This window comes from Pseudophryne corroboree, chromosome 1 (genome assembly GCF_028390025.1).
Source record: "Pseudophryne corroboree isolate aPseCor3 chromosome 1, aPseCor3.hap2, whole genome shotgun sequence".
Lineage (NCBI taxonomy): Eukaryota > Metazoa > Chordata > Amphibia > Anura > Myobatrachidae > Pseudophryne > Pseudophryne corroboree.
The window spans coordinates 748036136-748042628 of record NC_086444.1 but is presented as its reverse complement, the minus strand read 5'-3'; the positions used below and the strand labels follow the sequence as shown (position 1 = coordinate 748042628).

The 6493-nt window shown below is 42.3% G+C and overlaps 1 pseudogene; it reads left to right on the top strand.

Annotated features, from left to right (window-relative positions):
* Window positions 1-4007: 4007 nt before the first annotated feature.
* On the top strand, window positions 4008-4126 carry LOC134945795 (5S ribosomal RNA; annotated as a pseudogene).
* Window positions 4127-6493: the final 2367 nt, after the last annotated feature.

Here is a 6493-nt window from a genome sequence, read left to right as displayed (position 1 = left end):
TGGACTAGGACAGACTGGAACCGGACTGATACAAAGTACCAGGAAGCTCAGCACATAGCTGTTACTTCAGCAGAAGCAACATTGTACGGGCAATATGGGTCAGTTAGGAAGTTTCTTTTATAGTACTGAGTGTGTACTCATTCGAAACTGAGAGCAGCACTCTGAGTGGAAGAGGAGAGTCAGGTGACTGATTCCATAATGGCTGCACCCATACTGGTGTTTTGGAGGGAACTCTGGTGTACAGACTGTGCATTAGAATACTGAGTGGAAGCAAAGTGCTGCGGAGAGACACACTTCAGATTCACCACAGAACTCTGAAAGTGCTGTGCAGGGACAGTGTTAACAGACCTCACTGCCAACTGGGAGTGATATGCGGCATGAGCGGACATCGGTGCCAGCCAGGACAAGCACCACAATGGTAAGAAGTAAAGTCTAAGACTCAGGAGCACGACAGCACCCCCTCTTCATGGGTGGCCCCAGGACACATCTTGGGCTTACATGGAAACATAGCATGGAAACCACTAACTAGCTTTGGAGCATGAACATCAAAAGCATTTTTCCAAGAATTTTCCTCTGGACTGTAGTTCTTACAATTGATCAAACACTGGAGATGCCATAGTGAATTCGTGAGTCTTCGATTCCATAATGAGTTTGAACTTTGAGTGCTTCTGGTAACTTTGAATGAAACGGAATAATCAGAATCAGCTTTATTGGCCAAATGTGCTCACGTACACTAGGAATTTTTTGTGGTACAGTGCATTGCCAAGCAGCAACATGAAGGGGGAATACATAGTATAAGAAGGGGGAAAAACGTAGCATACATTACAAACATTACACGTATGAATTCATATTGCACATTGCAACTGTACAATAGACTCAACATATTAGACATATTATACATGTTAGACTTTTTATATATTGTTCAGCTGGTGGACAGCTAGTGGGAAGAAGCTTTTAATGGATCTGTTCGACTTAGCGGGAATGGACCTGTAGCATCTGCCTGATGGAAGCGGTTCAAACAGTTTTTGCCTGGGTGCTGCATAACTATAAGAAGTTTCAATAACGAGACATAAAAAGAACTGGGTATCCTCAGGAATGGGGGCAATTTTAGCTTGTACATGACTGATTGATAACACAGTAAATTGGAAATGGTCCAATGTTGCAGGGCACAAATTTTATGGATGGAACTTTCAGCCTCAATTCCATGTAGACAGCCATATTTCATCTTCCTGTTTGAGACTGGGAATTGCTCAACACTTTCTATCAGCAAACTTCTTGTACCTGTCGGAAGCTTGAGTTCTTCTGCTTGTTCCCATCTTTCCCACCTTCTCAATCTCTCCCTCTCATCAGGCACTGTCCCCTCTGCCTTCAAGCATGCACTCATCTCTCCTATTCTTAAAAAACCTACCCTTGATCCAAACACTCTCTCCAACTACCGACCCATCTCTCTCCTCCCTTTTGCCTCCAAACTCCTTGGACGTATTGTCTACAACTGCCATACTTCCTTTCTTTCCTCACACTCACTGCTTGACCCATTCCAGTCTGGCTTCCGTCCACTCCACTCCACTGAAACTGCCCTTACAATAGTATGCAATGACCTCCATGCTGCTAAATCTAAGGGACACTACTCTCTACTTATTCTACTTGATCTCTCTGCTGCTTTTGACACTGTGGACCATCGTCTCCTACTGCAAATCCTTCACTCCATTGGTCTGCATGACACTGCCCTCTCTTGGCTATCCTCCTACCTTTCTGATTGTTCATTCTCTGTCTCCTCTCATGACTCCCCCTCCCTTCCACTAACTGTAGGGGTACCCCCAAGGTTCTGTCCTTGGTCCTCTTCTCTTCTCTCTCTATACGTCCTCACTAGGTAAGCTCATTAGTTCTTTTGGTTTCCAATATCATCTCTATGCTGATGACACCCAAATCTATCGTTCCTCTCCAGACCTCTCCCCTGCTCTCCTCACTCGTATCTCCAACTGTCTCTCTGCTACCTCTTCCTGGATGTCCCAGTGCTTTCTTAAACTTAACATGTCTAAGACCGAGCTGATCATCTTCCCTCCCTCCCGCATAACCTCACCTCCTACAATCTCATTATCTATTGATGGCACTACTATCTCCTCTAGCCCCCAAGTGCGCTGTCTTGGAGTAATCCTTGACTCCTCGCTCTCCTTCAAACCACACATTCAGCACCTCTCACAAACCTGCCATTTTCATCTAAAAAATATTTCCAGGATCATACCCTTTCTGACCCAGGATGCTACTAAGACTCTTATCCACTCACTGGTCATCTCCAGACTGGACTACTGTAATCTCCTCCTGACTGGCATTCCTGACAAATACCTCTCTCCACTCCAATCTATCCTCAATGCTGCTGCCCGGCTCATCTTCCTCACCAAACGCACTACCTCCACCTCTCCTCTCTTACTAGACCTTCACTGGCTCCCCTTCCCTTTCAGAATCCATTTCAAGTTTCTCACACTCACTTACAAAGCCCTCACCCACTCCTCTCCCATCTACATCTCTGACCTTATCTCCTTTTACACTCTTACCCGCCCTCTTCTCTCTGCTAATGCACGCCAACTCTCCTGCCTACGGATTCCTTCCTCCTACTCCAACCTCCAAGATTTTTCACGTGCCGCACCACTTCTCTGGAATTCCCTACCTCTCCCCCTCAGACTCTCCACCTCTCTACAAAACATCAAATGGGCTCTCAAGATCCACTTCTTTACAAAACCCAGCCAAATCTCATCCTAACCCTCTGTTCTATGCTCTCTATGTACCGCATCTGTGTCACCCCTGTCTGTCTACCCCTCCCCTTTAGAATTTAAGCTCTCACGAGCAGGGCCCTCTTCCCTCATGTGCTTATTCTTTCTTACTTTAATAATCTTCAACTGCACGAAATCCAGCAGTCTTCTGCCACCTGATACTTATTCCAGTGTCATCTGCTGATGTAACTATGTTTATTTACCCTGTACTTGTCCTATACTGTCATCAACTGTAAGTTGCTGTTTTCCTGTTTGATTATTTGTTTATGTACTCTGTAATTGGGCGCTGGGGAACCATTGTGGTGCCATATAAATAAAGGATAATAATAATAATAATAATAATAATAATATAAGGCAAGAAGGAAAGAAAGACTGTGTTGGGGCACACTTGCAAAGATAAAATCATTTAAAACTTAGCCTTTAATCTAGTAAGATTTAAGATATATGAGTTTACACTGAAAAAAATATTATTAAACACCTCTACATGCAAAATTGTAAACTCTGGTTCCCATACAGAAAAAACTAATTTTGAGTTATCAAAATACTCACTGTGAACAAGCCTCCTCCTGGTGAAACGGCCGTTTGTGTCAGTGGTGCTGGATTGTGCACAGTCCAGCCCATACCTCTCCTGGTATCACATTTTACCCACTTGGGATTATTCTTTTGAGTTATTTTTGTTCATTACTATGAAACTGTTGTGAGAGTGGTATATAACTGTGAATCTGTGCTACTTTGGTCTAATCACTATTGTTCAGCAAAGAAATTAGTGACTGTTTACAACATCACTTCTGCCACTCCAAGATTATTGGAAACCTTGTTTATTCATAATTTTCAGAAAATCTGTTAGATTTGTCACCTGACTTTATTGTTGACAATAGATTTCTTAATCTCTGTCATAGATATTGTTAAATAGTGGCCCTTGCGGCAATATGCAGTGATTGCCTCAGTTCCCTAAGAATTGCTTCATTTTCTATGGGCCTGAGTCAGCCCTCCTCTCTCATCCACTGTCCGCTATAAAAAATATTATATGACATTGGACAGCAGAAGGTGAGGCCCTTTCACCCATACTTTCCTCATCGCCTCTACAAATTTCCAGTACTCTCTCATCCAATGCCAGATATTTCTTTCTCTGCAATGCTTTAGTAACAAAGAAACTGTGCAATTACTTGGAAAGCAGAAGTACTTCTTTTCTTGGTTTTTGTTATTAACCACACACTCTCTCATTTGTGATCACGGACCATTTACTGCCATATTTCACTAGCCACGCCCAAACTCTTCTGATCTTGGAAGCAAAGCAGTGGCAAGCCTAATCAGTACCTAGATGGGAGACCACTAGGGAATATTGGGTGCAGTAATTGTACAGTCCCTGTTCAACACAAAAAGCAGAAGTGTGGGAGCAGCCTTTGACTCCTTCCACTCCTTTCACAGACTCAATTCCAGTGTATACCTTTCTGATTTCCAACATATATCAACAGATACTCCCTTTCTACCAGGATAAATTTTAGAGAAGGTGATACATAATTCATAACACTTAGATGCAAATTATTGAGTACCACCTTCTCTTTCCACCCTCTGGATATCGATGGATATTCCAGTTTTAATATTTTCACCTCAGGCGTATCATACAGAGTATTTTGATAACTCAAAATTTGGTTTTTCTGTATGGGAACCAGAGTTCACAATTTTGCATGTAGAGGTGTTTAATAATATTTTTTTCTGTGTATACTCATATATCTCAAATCTCACTAGATTAAAAGTTAAGTTTTAAACGATTTCATCTTTGCAAGTGTGCCCCAACACAGAGTCTTTCTTTCCTTCTTGCCTTATACTCATATGTTCTACTGACTCTGGGAGCACCACCAACTTCAGAGACTTGATACCCATTTTAGGGATTATTTTATAAAACTCCTGTATGGTTGGTTTCATAGAGGCCATATATAACAGAGCCTATTTTCTTTATATCCACTTAAGTCCTCTGCGGTACCACACAATTCTTTTTTTGTAGCTGTCAGAAGCTTTCAAGAGAGAAGAGCAGACGTTGTTCTAATTCTTGATAAATTGCTGTAAGGTACGTTCAGCCACTGGAAATTGAAAGACTGGAAGAACCTGGAACTCTGTAAGAACCTGGAAGTCTGGAACCCTGGGATGGAGACCATAAGTTGCGAAAAATGGAGTGGATTCAGAAGGAGAATGATACTGATAGTTGTGACAGAACTCTGCCCAAGGAAGTCACGCGGCCCAAATGTCCAGAGAGGAGGTTATATATAGACAAAGAAATGATTCCAATGGCCAAATGTAACAGCAAAACCATGCCTTGTAAATGATAGCCCCTTTAAAAAAAAACATCCAAGTTCCCGCATTTCCAGCAAATTCAGCCGCTATTAAATCTGGCCCCATATCTTGATTGTCTCTCTCTGTTTGACCATTTAGTTTAGGGTGATATGCAGTGGAACAGTTGAGTTTGACTTAAAGAGCAGAACATAGAGAACGCCAGAATTTGCGGTAGACTGAACCCCTTGGTCTGAATTTATCTTCACTGGTAATCCATGAAACCTATCTCTTTAACAAAGAGTTGAGCCAACTTGGGAGCTGAAGGAAGACTGGTGAGTGGAAAAAAGTAAGCCATCTTGGTGAACCAGTCAACTATCACCCAGATGGTGTTAAACTTGTTTAATACTGGAAGATCTGAGTCCATGGCTGATTGGGCACTGATAAAGGGAGTAACTGTCCAGCTGAAGCTAGGCAAGTCATTTTATGCTGGGCACACTTAGCACAAGAGGCAATAAAATCTTGAACGTCCTGAGTGAGGACCACAAGTAGGACCTATAAATGAACTCAGAGGGCTTTGAATGCATGTATGTCCTGCAAAGTGGTAAGAGTGGGTCCAACGAACCAAACTCTTGCATAGGGCTCTATTCCGACTGCAGAGAATGTCATAGAATTAATAATTAGGTGCTTCTCAGTGGAGGTAGTCTAATTTTCTGGCTCCATGGAGAGAGAGAGAGGCATCAGCCTTCCGATTCTGAACCCCAGGACGAAGTGATAGCTTGAAATTAAAGCAAAAGTAGAATAGAGCCCACTGGCTTGCCTTGAGGTATTATACAGGAGGTTCTTATTGTTTGTCAGGATGGTGATTGGATGGACAGCCCCTTTCAGAAGATAGCACCATTCCTCTAAAGCTAACGTAATGGTGAGAAGTTCTTGATCCCCTATGGAATAATTGCACTCAGCTGGAGAAAATTTACAGAAGAAGAATCCACAGGGGTCGAGATGACCGTCTGAAGAACGTAGAGAGAGAACTGCCCCGACTTCTACAGGAGAGGCATCTACATCTAAGGTGAATGGTTGAGTAATGTCTGATTGACGCGATACAGGAGCAGAGGTGAACTTTTGCTTGATGACTTGAAAGGCATTTTTAGCTTCTTTCAACCAATGAAAAGAATTGGCTCCTTTCTGAGTGAGAGCGGTAATTGGAGCGAATATAGTAGAGAAATTATTTATGAATTTGAGATAGTAAGTTGTAAAACTGAGGAAACAGATAGCTTTAAGAATGGTTTAAAGTGGCCATTCTAGGATTGCTTGGAGTTTCTCAGGATCCATCCTAAGACCTGAACCCGAAATAATATAGCCCAGGAAGGAAATAGATTTCACTTCAAAGGCACATTTTTCTAATTTGCAGTAAAGATGCTTGACACGAAGATTAGAGAGAACCTCTTTGACTTGTC